This window comes from Bidens hawaiensis, unplaced genomic scaffold (assembly GCF_021521415.1).
Source record: "Bidens hawaiensis isolate Kalapana, Puna unplaced genomic scaffold, B.hawaiensis_p1.1 tig00034722_1, whole genome shotgun sequence".
Taxonomy (NCBI): domain Eukaryota; kingdom Viridiplantae; phylum Streptophyta; class Magnoliopsida; order Asterales; family Asteraceae; genus Bidens; species Bidens hawaiensis.
In genome coordinates, this window is record NW_027496033.1 from 93,291 (window position 1) to 108,976 (window position 15,686).

The 15,686-nt window shown below is 40.5% G+C and overlaps 1 pseudogene; it reads right to left on the reverse strand.

The window, feature by feature from the left end:
* Positions 1–8,393: 8,393 nt before the first annotated feature.
* On the reverse strand, positions 8,394–9,933 carry LOC143586621 (senescence-specific cysteine protease SAG12 pseudogene; annotated as a pseudogene).
* Between the last annotated feature and the right edge of the window lie 5,753 nt (positions 9,934–15,686).

Genomic DNA, 15,686 nt, shown 5'->3' on the forward strand with positions numbered 1-15,686 from the left:
CGCCGCGCGCATATGTGATGCGCGAGCATATGTGTGCCTGGGCATATGATGCCTGAGGATGTTTTGTATGCGCCGATGCGCATAGGTTTTGGCTTTGTGTCTTCATAATGTCTTTATCTTGTGGGTTGACCCGCCTTGCTCGGTGTTGAGGCGGGTACATACCTCTTCAAGCCCCCCCAGTCTAATGTGTGTCTTATCTCGCGCAGGAGCGCGGTAAGATGGATATTAGACTTACTGATTTTTGTCTTTAAACGGGGTTTTGTCGTTTTCCTGGTTGCTTCCATCGTTTGCGCGAAGTTCTATCCATTTGGTTGAAAAACGAAGGGTTGAAAACGACGGGTCGAACACGTGGTTAGTTGGTGGGTGACGTGCGCCGTAAACATGTCAGACGTTTCGTGTGCTCGAGGGTGCTACAGTTGCCTTTCACGTCCCCTCACACAGCTGTCTTGAACACGTGTCTCGCTCGCATTGGTTAGCACCTGCGAGTGGGGGCGCGTCTCTGCTCCGTGGCAGGTCGGTTACAATTTTATGTCCTCCTCAACAGTGTTAGGGACACGTGTCGCGCCCTCGTTTGGCTTGCACCCGCGAGTGGGGGGCGCGTGAAATCCGATCAGCTGCCACATTTCTCTCTCATGGGCCTATAAAAGGAGGCCCTTAGGAAATTTTTTATCTTCATCTTCATTGTTGATAATTTTCGAGTTTCTGCCTTTCATATTCTGAATTGAGTGTTTTCATCTTTTCGATTTCTCGATTATCTGCTGCTGCAGTTGTATGTCTGATAGTTCAGACTCGTCTAGCCCCTCAATCACCTCTGTTGCCTCTCGAAGACGCCGTGTGAAATCTGTGGTGATGTCGACATTGAAGCAAAAGGGGAAAGGGAAGAGGGTTGTTGAGACCACATCGGAGGAAGTAGGGAGGACCAAGGCCACCAAAAGTGGAATGAAATCCTCTGCAAATTGAAGCAGGCCGATCTCGACAACCTCATCGCCTCTCAGGGCTTTCCCACCCTGTTTGGCTGCATGTTGCCTAGGTCCGGGCAAACGGCGGCGGACCCGCCTGCCGGCTATATTTCCCTATATAGCCACTTTTTCACCCACTGCAACCTTCGTCTCCCGATGACAAGGTTTGTGGGTGCACTGCTGAAGTTCTATGGGATTCATATATCCCAAGTCCATCCGTTTGGACTCTGTGCGCGTGACTCACTTTGAGTTCATGTGCAAATCCCAGCGCGAGGAACCCACTCCTCGGCGCTTTCAATATTTTTACAAGCCCCAAGATCCAGGACAATTGGATCTCTTTCATTCCTCGCAGTCAGAAGGTGAAGTGCTCCACTGTTTCATTCAAGAGCCTTCATGACTGGTCTGAGAGGTTCTTTTACATAAGGGCTGGTGTGATCCCCATCCGTATGACCATGCGCTCTATATCTTCTGCGCCTGCGGATGAGGGTGTCCTCAAGAACCCAACTGGCGCCTGGGTTAAGAAACTGACCGCCGAACCATCCCCCGCGAAGAAAATTTGCGAGGAGGCGCTGGTTGGGGTCGGCATGAGTAAGCTTTGGGCCGATAGCGCGCTTGAGCCCGTTATCCAAGTCGACGGGTTGTGTAAGTTATTTCATTGGTTTATTTATTTTTTCTGCTGCGAACATAATTCTTTTGCTGATATCACTTGATTTGTTTTTGCGCAGTCACCAAGGATTATGTCCTTGCCGCTTATGATGAACAAGTGGAGGGTGGCTCCGTCGCGCTTGGCGCTGGGGAAGTTGGTTTCCCAGATCGCTTCGATGACATGTTCATCCCAGTGGATCTGGAATTTGACTTTGACAGTGACACGCCTGGTAAGCTTTCGCACTTATGCTCATTCCTTTAGAATACCAAGTTTATTAACAGTTCTGTTGGTTGTTTTTGTAGATGCGCTTGAAAACTACAAGCTTGAGCTCGCGGAAGAGGAGGAGGAGGAAGAGGAGGCGCCCCCTTACTAAAGCGCAAAGCTAAGGGGAAATCTGGCGCAGGGGGCCAGTAAGAAACAGAAGAAAGATGACACCCCTGTCGCTCATCCCCATGCTCAAACGAAGGGACCTAAGGAAACCCAAGTAGTTTACCACAAAGGTTTCTTTAGCTTCCCTGCCTGTGAGAGTGGGCAGACCTCCTGTCCACTTGAGGTATGGTGGCGTCGCCTCCTCCTTTCGCGCGGCTGAAGAGAGAAGCAGTGTCGCGCCTGCAATAGGTATACTTTATTTATCTTCATCTGGCTGAATTGTTATTAAACCTTTCCTCCTTGAATGTTTGCAGAACCGGCGACGGGTTTGCAGATGAGCCACAGGCGCCACAAGGTGCTGAGGCTGCGCCGGGGGCTGCTTCGGAGTCCCCTGTTCTACCCTCTGAAAAGGGTAGAATGAATTTTATGGCGATGTTCGCCGCTGCGAACAGAATTGCGTCAAGGTATGTTTTGCACACTTGTCTTCTTTATTTTTCTTTTGGATTCAGTCATAAACCATTTTTCCTTGTTGATTTGTTCATAGGAGTTGTAGCTGGCGTACAAGTTGCTGGCGACACTCCTGGCGCCGTTGGCGGCGCCGCTGGTTCTGGTCCTGCTCCTGCTAGTGCTGATTCTCCCCTTATTGGGGTTACCAAAGAGCAGGAAGCCGTATTGCGCGCCGAACTGGCGGCGTCGAGACCTCCCTCGCCTCCTCCTAGCGCGCAGCCCTCTCCGCGAGGCTGGTTTGGAGCCCCCCAGGTCGCAGGAGAAAAGGCCTATTCAAGAAGATGAGGAGGATGAGGGGGCTCAAGCTGAGGGCTCCTTGGGAGACCGCGCCAGCCCTGCGATGCCACAAGTCTTCGCAGCGCATACTTCTGGTGGGGCTGGCGCTGACTTTTCTGCTTCATCCCCGCAGGTATGTTTTAATTTGTTGCTCCGCTGCGCGTACCTCCATATAAGTATGTTTTATGACTTAGAACATTTCTTGTGTTTTGTAGGAAGGTGACCACGTTTATCGCCCGAGATGGAATATTAATGAAGAAAGTTCCTTCCAATCCATGGGCGTATGCGAGGACTTCTGGGCTCATGCCGTGCCTCCTACTGAAAGGAGGTATCAGGAGGAGCGCACTCGTGCTGACTTGCTCAACGATCACATTTTCGCTGGGTCAGCTTTCTTTGCTGCCTCCCAAGAGCTTCATCGCGATTATATTAAAGTACGCGATGCTCTTGTGGCAGCCCAGCAAGAGGCTAAGGTGGCTGCCTGGAACCTTTCTGATGCTCGCGCACGAGCTGAGAAACTCCAGGCGGAGCTCAGCGAAAATAGAGCAAGTGCCAACACCGCCTATATTAAGCGCGGGCATGAGCTCCAAGCTGCGCGGGAGAAGCAGCAGTTGGCGGAGGCCGAAGTTGCCAAGTACGCGCGTAGAGTGCGTGTCTTGGAACAGCAGGCTGAGGCGCGTGACCAAGCTATCGTCCAGAGTATCACTGAAAAATCATCACTGGAGAGCGAGGTTGCGCGCCTGAAGAGGGAGTTGGCGGCTGCGCAGGCCGATAGAGATGAGGCCTTGGCGACGGCGGCGTCCAGCCAGGAAGCACTTGGTGCTGCGCAGGCGGAGAAAGAAAAAATCTTGGCGGCAGCAGCGTCTGATAAGGAGGAGCTACAAAAGACTAAGGAAACTGTTGAGCTATTAAACTCCCAGGTTCCTGTCCTTGAGACGTCTGTTGCTGGCCTAGCGCAGGATCGCCAATGGCTGGTGTCACAGGGCATAACTCGCTGCGCTTTGGCGATGAAATATTCCGCCGAGTTTCAGGCCCTTGTGATGGACTGCAATGCCGCCGCGCGCTTGGTGGGCCGAGCTGAAGGGTTTACGGATGGGTATGACTATGGCATGTTGAAGAAGAACCCATCCGAGTACCCTTACAAGAGCGACGCGGCCTGCGCGGACATGGCCGCGGTGGGGGAAAAGTATATGAATACTCCCATCCCCATCCTTATGCAGGTACCTTGACCTTAATGAGTTTTACTTGACTAATTTTTCCAAGTGTTTTGTACTCAATATTTTTCTAATGATTTTGCAGATAGCTGCGCTTGCTGACCAGCCCGACCTCGGCGCGCTAAAGAAGTTGCTCGATGAATGCGAGAGGGCTGGTGGCGATGATGGTGGCGCGGGGGATGTTGCCCCTGCCAGCGGCTCTGGCGCTGCGAATAAATCTGCTCCTGCCACCGTCGTGATAGAAGACTCCAATGAGGAGGAAAAACTTGACTACGGTCAGTTCGGAGATGAAGAGCAAGCCGCGTCAGATGCTGCGGGGGATGATGAAGGTGATGAAGTGGCTGACGTCGACGTGGAGACTTGAGAAGCCCTTCATCAAATTTTACATATTTAATTTTTTATACTTGTAATTTGTAACTCATCATACTTGTAAATTTCAATCCAATGGAATGAAACTTGTTTTCTCTTTTTCACATCTTGCGCATTTCCATTCATCTCTTCATGTTTGCTTGTAGATATGAGATATGCTTGCACGTTAAAATAAGAACAAGGTTGTAAGGAAATTATTCACTTAACCTCTGTTCTATTTTGTTTGTGGTTTCGCAGTATCTTGCTCATGCTGACATGCGCGCTAACTTTTCATTATTTCTTTTTTGCGCGTCGTTGTCGCGCGGTATTTATATGGAAGTATGAGTTTAGCCATTACATGTCAGCGTGTGTTACTCAGATATCCACTATGATTCCCCGCGCGACCTCGACCTGAGACCTTAACATGATATGGCATGTACTTTGCCTTAGTTGTGTTAAAGGATTTTTATGATCAGGCTGCGCGGGATGTAAGATGGATGTTTGTGAGTGTTTTGAGCTAAGGCTCTTTGTTTTGGGCTAAGGCCCTGACGTTTTTAGAGTTAAGACTCATTAACGTGTTTGAGCTAAGGCTCGTAAGTTTGGGCTAAGGCCCTGGCATTTTGGAGTTAAGACTCGTTAACGCGTTTGAGCTAAGGCTCGCGCATGTATGTTTTACTTCGCTTTATTTTGCTTTGAAGTCAATATAGTGTTGTCATATTGTTCCAAATTAATAAAGGAAGTGTGAAACATGTATGCAAAGGTAATAGAACAAATATTGAAAGATAGCGCGACAAATATTGAAAGATAGCGCGAATCATCATTCATGATGGCTTAAAAGCCTTGATTACATATTTGAACTTTTTACATGAAGCATTTTCTAAGTTGTGCCGCGTTCCACGCGCGCGGTATCTTTTTTCCATTCAAATCTTTTAAAGTGTACGCGCCTTTCCCCAAATCTTCTGAAATTTGATAAGGTCCCTCCCAATTGGGGGACATTTTTCCTGGGGGTATTGCGCGACTAGCTTCATTGTTTCGAAGGACAAAATCATTTTTCTTGAAGTGGCACTCTTTAACGCGCTGATTATAATATTTTTCCAGCTTTTTCTTGTATCTGGCTTCATTAATGATAGCCGCTTCTCTGCGCCCTTCAAGCAAGTTAAGGTCCAATCTTCTTTCGCGCTCGTTATCAGTTTTGCTCATCATGAGTACCCTATGGGATGGGCATCCAATTTCTGCTGGGATCATAGCCTCTGTCCCATAGGTTAGGCTGAACGGGGATTCGCCATTGCTAGTTTTGCTTAATGTCCTGTGCGCCCACAGGACATTAGGTAACTCTTCGACCCAAGAATGGGATTCCCCCTCCAACCTTTTCTTCAGCCCATTTAGCAAACTTTGATTCGCGCGCTCCACTTGGCCATTCCCCTGAGGGTGGTAGACGGACGTGAAGATTTGGTTGATGTGCAATTCTTTGAGCCAGCTTGATATCTTCCTGTCAGTGAATTGTTTGCCATTGTCGCTCACAATTTCCATAGGAAGGCCAAAACGGCAAATGATGTGGCTCCAGATAAATTGCTTCATCGCCTCAGCTGTGATTTTTGCTAGTGGCTTGGCCTCAACCCATTTTGTGAAATAGTCTATCGCCACTACCAAAAATTTCACCCGCCCTTGCGCTTGCGGCAGGGGCCCCACAATATCAATGGCCCATTTGTGGAAAGGCCATGCGGAGGTCACTGGAATCAAGTTGTTCTTTGGACGCATGGTGTTTGGCGCGTAGCTCTGACATGCCTTGCATTTTTGGATTTCTTTTAGCGCATCCAAGTACATGCCTGGCCAATAGTAGCCTGAACTCATTGCCTTGGCAACCACCATGCGCGGGACCAGCGTGTATTCCACAGATTCCTTCATGAATCTCCCTAATCACATAGCTTGCTTCTTCAGCATCCAGGCATTTCATGAGCGGTCCAAGATAAGAGCGCCGATATAATGTACCATCAAGTAGTTCATAGTTCTGCGCCTTGTGTCTTATCTTTCTCGCCTGTGCGCGATCATCCGGTAACGTCCCCTCCTTCAGGAATTCCATTATTGGAGTTATCCAGGATGAAGGGGTTGTATGAATTACAAGGACCGATTGCGTTTGTACTGACGGGTTGCTCATCACTTCCACCCTGACATCTTTGCCAAAGTGATCAAAATTAGTTGATGCCATCTTACTCAACGCGTCAGCGGACTTGTTTTCGCTGCGCGAGATGTGTATGATTCTGAAGAAGTCAAACTGCTCAACGAACTTTTTTGCCTGCTCTAGATATAGAGGCATTGTGTTCTCCTTGGCGTCATATAGGCCGTTGACCTGAGCAGCTACCAAGTAAGAATCAACATGGGCCTCTAGCCTTTTAACTCCAAACTTGCGCGCAATGCGCAGACCAGCCAGCAGGGCTTCATACTCAGCCTCATTGTTGGTACTCTTGAAGTCCAACCTAATAGCATAAGTATATTCATGATTATCAGGGTCCACCAGTTTGAGGCCTGCGCCGGACCCTTCGCTGTTGGAGGCTCCATCAGTGAATAGCCTCCAAACATCTTCTTCATCATTTGCTCGCGGAGGGTCTACCTCGCGCTGAGCTTCTTCAATCTTTCCCTCTGGGATTTCCGTGATGAAATCCGCCAAAACTTGACCCTTTATCGCTGGACGGGGCTTATAAGTGATCGTGTGTTCACCTAATTCCAGCGCCCACTTTTTCAGCCTTCCGGAGAGCGCGGGGCGTCGCAAGACTTGCTGAATGTTGTAACCAGTCAGAACTTCAATAGGATGACCATTGAAGTATCTATGGAGCTTGCGCGACGCGTGTGTTAGTGACAAAACTAACTTTTCCATGATGGAATAGCGCGTCTCAGGGTCTGTGAGCACCCGACTCACATAGTATATTGGCGTTTGGATCCCCTTGCGATCCACTAATAATACTGCGCCGATCGCGCGGTCTCCAGCTGACAGGTACAATGTAAGGGTTTCGCCAGGAAGTGGAGCTGTGAGCGCTGGCAACTTTATGAGACATTCTTTTATCTCAGTGAAAGCTTGCTCAGCCTCAGGCGTCCACTTGAATTGGCTCTTCTTCAAACAGTTCCTCAAGGTGTTAACAAATGGAGTAGATTTGCTGGCGTGGTTCGCTAGGAACCTGTTGATTGACACCAATCTACCATTCAGCTTCTGAACCTCTTTCATGGTGGATGGTGAAGGCATGTCAAGGATGGCTTCCACCTTTTCAGGGTTCACCTTGAAACCATCCTTAGTGACCATTACACAAAGAAATTTCCCCTCTTCTGCGCCGAAAGTACATTTGCTCGGGTTGAGCTTGATGTTAACCTCCGTTAGGCGCTGAAGAGTTTCCTCGATGTCTTTGAGCATTTGTCTCTCCTCCCTACTCTTGATCACCAAATCATCAACGTAGACTTCTAGATTTCTTCCGATTTGTTCACTGAAAACCGAATCCATAAGTCTCTGATAGGTTGCGCCCGCATTCTTTAAACCAAAGGGCATTTTTGTGTAACAAAAAACACCCTTGTCGGTTCTGAAGGCAGTCTTGTCTTCATCCTGTGGTGCCATTTGAATCTGGTGATAGCCTTTGTAGGCATCCAGGAAACATTTGAGCTTGAATGGCGCAACGGAGTCCACCTTTGCGTCGATGTTTGGGAGGGGGGTAACAGTCTTTCGGACATGCTTTGTTTTGGTCCTTGAAGTCAATACACATTCTCCATGACCCGTTGCTTTTCTTTACCATCACAGGATTAGTATAATAAATAAATTAGGTTATTTTAATCATAAATTAAGCATTTAAGTCTGTCTTTTAATTTAATATAAGATAAAACAGGAACAAGGATTGATATATTAAAGTTTCACATAACTATGATCTTATTTCAAGTACGTTTGCTTTCATTACACAATCAAAAGTAAAACAAAGGCAGTAGCAACTTTATTCAAGAATGCAACAATCTGTTCTAAAACTACACAGCCAATTTGATCATATTAGCAAATCATTGCATGTATTGGTCGTTGGTGAAATTTTGAACATAATTGACAAGCTATTAAGCTGTCGGGTAAGAGGCTCGCAAGGTAATTCCACAAAGTCCTTCTGGGATATTAACATCCCGCAGCAGTTTTATAAATCCATTATGACCCCAACTAGGACCCCACGAGTTCTTCACTAACCAGTACTTTAAGCCATCGTGTATTCCATACCCGATCACTGTGACACCATGGGTTAAATTTGTACCACAATGCTGTGTAAAAACACCATTTGAGTAGGACCCGAAGTGAAAACAACTTGCATCTATGCAAACTGATACCGGTTGTTTGGACACAGCCATCATCAGTGCTGTTTCATTGTTGGGTGGTACCCTTTCAAAACCACTATCACTGGCTGCCCGAACCCGCTCCTTAGCCTTGTTGCATGTTGTTTTATCTGATGCATGGTAAGGGTAATAGTTTCCGGTATTTATCCCACATTTTGCGATATAATCAAAGGCGGATTCCATATATCCTCCAAGACACCCTCCGCTTCCCGGTTGGTCACAATCCACAAGCTGTTGCTCAGAGAGTGACACCAGTTTGCCTGTCTTAATTTTTTTAATTCCTTCCACCGCAGCGATCGCAGAAAATGCCCAACAACATCCTGTTAAAATTAAAATGGTGAAATCAGAAATAGCCTCTCTATCTCACACCCTCTCAATACACTACCACTAACTTTTTCTTTTGCTATGTCAAGGTACGATTGTTGTTTTGTTGGTATAATAAAAAGTCAATAGTCAAAAAGTCAACACTAACTTAAAAGTCAAACGGGGTAGAAAGTTTGAAATATTTTAGATTGAAGTTTACTTTTTGAAAATGCTTTTTAATGATGTAAAGAAAGTGATATTTTCCCTAAAATTTATTTTCTTATAAAAAATGTTTTTTTTTTAATTTCTTTTAAATACATTGAATTTTTGTTTTTCACAAAATATAGGTCTTTGAGCCTTTTCTATTTTAAAAAAGCCCTATTATAAAGTAATGATTTTATTTCAAGAGAGTAACATGACCGTTTTTATTTGATTTTTGTAGAGGTTGGTATGATAAGTACGTAAGAGCGATGGTATGTTTAACCTGGCATTTAATAAAACATTTTCGGGGTATACTTTATTTACCAATAAAGGATACGATGAAATAAAAATAGAGATTAATTAAAAAAAATAATAAAAAAATAAAAATAAAACTATACTATGTAGTTCTCTTACCACATGTAAATTGGTTTTTGACTTCAGTAACAGCTCCTTCCCTCCTCCAATCTATGCTAAGTGGCACTTCACTCAAACTTCCATATTTAAAAGATGTTGATAGAGGGGACTTCAAATCAGATGGCACCTTAAGCCCATAAAAATTGGCCTTGAATTCGTCTTTTGTTTGGTCCGAAAATTGGTTGATAGCCAACGTGTAAGAACGATTTCCAAGCGAGTTGAATGCTTCAATGAATTCGACATTATTCTTGAATATGGCGAGGCGCGTGTCCTTTTCCGCTTTAGTTTTGTATACGCGACCATATTCAGCCATCCAAAGATCATGCCTTAGTGATATATTGTATGCATCACTCATAGTTTTTGATGTTATTTGACATACAAACAACCCAACAATTAGGACTAAAGGAATTTGTATCCTCTCACGTGACAAACCCATAATGTTTTGTTACAATTAAGAGGTACATAAATCTGTGTCAGGTGATCTTTATATACTAGTAGAAATGAATTTTAAGAAAAAAAAATCATATGTAAGTTTGACAACTAATTAATGTTGTAGGTCTAAAATATATTTTTGTTTGAATATAAGTTCATATTTGATATATATTTTGAACATATTTTAAGGGTAAAGTTAAAATACAAAAGGAGACAAAAATAAGAAGTGTTAAAAGTATTTGTAGTCACATAAAAAACTTTCAATAAAAAATTCAAAAAATAATTAAAAAAACATAACTCAAAATATAAATCAAAAACGAAAAAATTAAAAAACCAAAAAAAAAAAAACGACGACGAAAAGACACAATGTAGATAAAAAAGACACAATGCCGAAAATGAATAAACAACACAATGACAAAAATAAAAAAAAGATACAATAGGTCGTAAAATTTAACATAGTGTCAAACAAAACATAACACAATGTTGAGTAATATAACACAATATCAATAAAAAAAGACACAATGTCAAGGATAAAAACAATATGTTTTTTTCTCAACATTGAGTCTTTTTCGATATTTGTTTTTAGAATGAAGAAGACGGTGGAAACATTTTTTACGTTTTTAAATTTTTCATTTTTTTTATTAAACTTTGAGTCATAATTATTTTCAATTATTTTTTCATTATTATTGTAGGGGATTTTTTTCTGCTAAAAATCTTTTTCATCATTCTCATTTTTGTCCCCTTAACTTGACCTTTTTAATTAATTGGTCACATAATATTGAAAAAAAGGCATTAGATATTAATGCTACGCTCTTTAAGCGTTAATTAATAAAACGTCAATGTTGGTACGTTTATAATCAATTAGTATTTCCACAAATAAACGCGATGAAGGAATGTTTGGTTTTTTCAAGAGAGCTTTAATATATATATTTTTTTATTACAAAAATGTTTTTTTGATTGAGAAATAATTAACAAAATGACGTTAGTCAATTTAGTATTCCTACTAAATTGTACCTCCCCTTCTCTTTTCTTTTTCCTTTTTTATAAATAATTACGTGAACCCACACAATTTAGAAAAAAATATCTTACGCAACATATTGTTATGGTGTGATCCGTAAAGCTTAGAACCTTTATATTATATTTATATACGTATAGATTGTGTAAATTGAGGTAGTAAATGAAATGTAATAGTTGATTGATTTAATATCACTAGTTGAGGTTTAAATTTATTGAAGTCACATGCATTAATTACAATAATATGCATTTAGTTACAATATATCAATCTTTTATTATTATTATTATTATTATTATTATTTATTTGTTTTTGAAACGATCACCCTATCATGTTTTTATTGAAGGCGATCAAAACTACATTAATGGTGAGTAATTAGTGTTAAATATTGTAGGGGGGATGTCACTAATTTATTGGCAAAGCATCTTTCGTATTAAATATTGAAATATATGTTAGTGTTAAATTATAAGTTAATAATTAATGCTGATCAAAACTACATTAAAGGGTCATGGAAACGATCTAAATCTAATATTGATAAGACATAAGTTGTTATTAATAATAATATTGTTATTATTTAAAAAGAAACAGAGAGCATAAATGTAATAATTTTTTTTAAATACGTCACACTCACGAAGAGATTGAGAGAAACCTAAGTGATATTCAACGTCGATCGGATACACCTTGATGGGTGTGTGGCTCTTCAGCAGTCAACGAGCATGAATAATTCCCCGCAATCTCTCATTTAAATTTTTTTCCCCAATCTCACGTTATAGATGCGAATTGCTTTCCTTTTATTTTATTAAATGAATTTACTGGACATTAAAAAAGGTTAATACAAAGGTGTAGTTAATTTTTTTTTCCAACATTCAAGTAATATTAATTTTAGTGACTTTGTTTATTAATTTAAAGTTTTATGGTCATAAATAATTTTATTTTTCATTAATAACCTTTGCTCGTTGGCCTTTAAAAAAAGTAATTATTTGACACTTTTTAACTTTTAGTCAACATTCAAACATAAGCTAATTTTAATAAAGCGAATTAAACTCAAAATTAATTAATTTAAAATTTTATGGTCATGAATAATTTTATTTTTCACTAATAACTTGTGCTAGTTAGCTTTAATAAAATAATTACTTGACACTTTTTAAACTTTTAGTCAACATTCAAACATAAACTAATTTTAATGAAGCCGAATTTACTTAAAATAAATTATTTTCAACTTTTATTGATGACTTTGACATTTATTATGATTGACATTTCAATAAACAAACATGTGTAACCGAATTGTATCAAAAATAAATTTTATAAAAAGTGTGTTTTTAGTATGTAATGCATAATCATGTTAATTATCGTTATTTGTTATTAGTTACCAACAATGAAAACTTTTAAACAAATATTATTTTTATATTTTTTTAATTAATCTTTGTCTCATATTTCATTCTCCATCTCAATTTCTCTGTTTCTTTTTCTTTTTGGAAATTTTGAAATTTTGATTTTAGTTATCCAACTATCAACCATGGTCAATATTAATATATGCTAACAATCTAACTACCGATAATCCTAAATTTTAATTTTGTTACCAATAATAATCTCAGTCAAACATGTAGTTAACCTCATTTATTTATGATGATGTCATTTATGATGCAGCAATGGCACAATAATGACTTGAATTTATCAGTTTATTTTAATCTAAATTTTCTTATGAAAATACTAAGTTTGCATATAAAAAAATTAGGCGAGTGTAGAGTATAAAGTTACGCCTCAAGACATACAACTAAAAAAAGATGTATGTCTAGCCAACGAGCCAAGGCAATTTAAAGTTTAAACCTTTTTAATACACTTCATTTTACTCAATTAACCATAATATTAGACTACGAGTTGTGGGGCTTCAACATGGCCGGGAAAATGATGTAGTAAACAAGGAAATGTTAACGGGGTATTAACAAAGTGTAACAGGCCAGCTACCGACGCACTATAATATTGTCCGTTTTGGCCGGGACAAACCACTATCCCTCATGGATTTGTTTTAGGTTCCCCAAGTGAGACTCTTTAGAGAGTTCACTCATTCTGATACTACTCCCAGTTAAGCATGCTTAACTGTGGAGTTTCATATCATCCATTACCATTAAGCCCCACCACAACAAGTAGCCTTTTTTTACCCTTTCGGTCCCGTTTGATCAAACAATTCGGATATGTCGCAACCCACACAAATAGTGTTGACAAGAAGGTTAACGACAGAGACTAGATCGGAAAAGAATGATAGTGTATTAAAGGCGGAGTCAAATAACACACTAAGTTATTGCTATCAAGGACACAATAAGGACACACACTCTTAAACTCAAAAGATTTCCATTAATAGAAAGGTCGATTACAAAACAGAAATCATTAGGTTCTAAGAAAGGAATGATTTGATTCTAGGCAGAATATCCGTACGAATATATCAGCCGTCAAATTGTTGTCAATCAATATTCAGGTGTCGCTTACATCTATGTCTTAGGCGTGCCCTAAATTATTCTATTTATAGGCGTGCCCAGACAACTGTCATTCCTTCTAGGAACCCTAATCATTAAAATATATTCAGAAAACATATTACAAAATATTCTAAGTGTAAAACAGGTCTTCGGGTAGACTTTGTGTCTTTTATCTTCTTCGAGCAGACCTGGTAACCTTGAAGTGTGCTCGTAAACAGTTCTTCGGGAAAACTTTACTTAGAATATTTTTCTAAGAAAATATTCACCTAGCAGACTTCAATCTTCTTGATCATAACAAACTTTGCTCGATATGGTCCTACGAGCAAACTGTTCTTCATGAATCCCTTCAACCATTTTTTAAAAGATAATTTATTAAGCAAACTCAAGTGTGCTGGTAAGACTATTTGACCTGTGCTGGTAGCACTGTAGCTTGCTCGGGGCTGATCCTTGCTAGAGAAAGTACTTAGAATATTTCATGAACAACTTTATTCAAGCATGCTCGGAGTACTGTTTATTGATGAAACCTTGCTAGATCTTCCAATTACTTGGCTTCATAAGCTTGGTTTAGTCAAGGGTATGCTGGTAAGCAAACCATGCTCGACTTGAAGAAAACCTTTTCTAGAAAAAGTGAACCCTGCTCGGATTGACACTTAAGAAGATTTCAAGAAGATAACTTTGCTCGGTGAGCAAAATACCTTGCTAGGACAAGTAAAACCTTGCTAGGAGGTCCAAGTGTGCTCGGTTTCCATTATTAATATTTGAGGAGTGTTGAGAAGATTCCAATCTCCCTTAAGTCATATCATGTCAAATCTTCATCCCAACAATCTCCCACTAGATTGGAGCACCTCAGCTGTCCCAAAACACCTCTAAGGTTACATACACTTAATCAAAAATACACATCAAGTCAAAATCAAATTATATTACAAAATCAAAAGATTACATAGTTGAGAATTCTGTCCAGTGGACATTACAAAGCAAAGCCTAAACTAAAACAAAGTCTTAATTTTCTTGAGTTATAGGCTGCTTGTCTTCGATCTACTCTTACTGTTCCTGCCTTTTCCTTAAATATAAACAATCGTTGTTGATGAGGATGATTCACAGGAAGTGTCCAATGCATTATATCTCTTAAATCCTCATCATGTAGGAAAGTAAGGTCTTCATCAGTCTTGATTATACCCAAGATAAGTCCATCAGAGTTGCAAAGAATGTAGGAATATTCATTTTTTTTGTAGTCATTTAGGGTAATCCTACCATTCTTCTGGACTTCATGGTTGGGCCTTGTCATTTGTCTTCTCATGCTGATGCAAGTATTCAAATTTGACAGTGGGTTTCTGTTCTTGACTCTTGAGATATAGCCAAATTCAGCATGCTTAATGCCACTTAATTTCTTGGCTCTCTTTGTCTTTTCATACTTGGTCAATTTCCACTTCTTTTGATTCAACAAAGGGAATCCCATCCTTGATTCACTTCTCAAATACTTGGACAACTCATTTTGTTGCCTACCTGCAAGTTTGTTTCTGTCATGGTAGTCATACAGTTCCAGTGTTGTCATCCTCATAAGTTGTTCTTTCTTGTAGTCAGAAAAGTCATCTTTAAAAATGATCTGTCTCGATTATCTACTCTTTATTATCACCTTCAATGTTTGAGAGACAGATTCATAGAAGAGCTTTATTGGTAGGTCCACATCAGTTGGTGGCCTTTCTTGTCTTTGTGGTTCAGGTCTTCTTGGATCATTTCTGGTTGTTGAGCTTTTTCCTCTTGAAGCTGAGGGCCTAGATGGAATAGACTTCATTGGTTTAGTGGCCCCCACTATTTCAAATTTCTTCTTATAAATGGAGATTACTATCTCTACTGGCATATTCAACAGATCTACAAGATTTTCACTTCCATCTCTGAATAACCTTCCAATCATATTCATTACATTCTAATCTCCAAGCTGATCGACTGGTACAAACCTTACTCCACCAGGTCTAGCTACAAAACTTCTGGTGTTTCTTTCCTCTGTTAATAGTTTCTCCCATTCATCCTTTTGTTCATAAAATAATTGTTTCAGTTGTGCTTTTCCCAGCATATCAAAGACATTTTCTTTCATACTCTTATTTTTTATTATTTCTTTCAGGGTCTTGATCATCTCCTCATCTTCCCATGGATCTCTGTGTTCAACAGGTTCTGGTTTGACTTCCACAGGAATAT